Genomic DNA, 883 nt, shown 5'->3' with positions numbered 1-883 from the left:
TTTATTATTTTTTTTTTTACATCGCCAGGATTCGAACCCCCTCCCCCACCACCCTCAACAAAAATGTCTCTCCTCCTCTCAGTCACACACAAAGCATTGGCACCGAAATCTCAAAGCACAGTATAGGTATGCGCTAGGTATAAAGTGTATAGTGAGTCCTGCTTGCCCCTGGCTCTCTCTCGGAACTCGGAATCCACTCTGATGACCTTGTGTGCCGGGTCAATGACCTCCAACTTCTATCTGTACATTCAATATAACTTGTATCGATATCCACGGGAGTCCCAGATACTCTTTCGCATTACATAAGACTTCATCCGACTGGTGAGAGGTGCAGTGCACACCAGGTTCCTGAAAGCCACTTTTTTGCACTTCGCTAATATTGTGACATCATGACATCACCGAGACTGCCTCGGTGACGTAATGACGCTCGCCTCGTAATCAGGAGGGCATGGGTTCAATTCCAGCCGAAGTATGGAATGTTATTAGAAACACTATTGATTTTGTTTGAGAATTTTTTAGTATTAGTGCTTTATTTAGACTGTCGAATTAGGACAGTTAGTCCGATTATCTCAACAGTTAGTCCCATTATCTCAACAGTTAGTCCCATTATCTCAAACGGCGGTGGACTCTCTTCCGATCTAAAACAAAAAAAAAAAAAAATGAAGGACCCGATTCCAAGCGACGTGGGTTAACCCAGTGATAACGCCGCGCTAGCTTGCCAGATTCAATATCCACCATCTATGTACAGTAGAATCTCGATTATTTCAACTGATTGGGACCGAGGGTAGTTGAAATAATTGAAATTCCGTATATAAAACAATGAAAGAGGGGCAAAATTTTTAGATACAAAACAACAAAAGTGGTTAGTAAATACCCTATTTTG

This window comes from Diaphorina citri, unplaced genomic scaffold (genome assembly GCF_000475195.1).
Source record: "Diaphorina citri unplaced genomic scaffold, Diaci psyllid genome assembly version 1.1 scaffold1647, whole genome shotgun sequence".
NCBI classification, from domain to species: Eukaryota; Metazoa; Arthropoda; class Insecta; order Hemiptera; family Psyllidae; genus Diaphorina; species Diaphorina citri.
Note: the sequence above shows the minus strand (reverse complement) of the source record.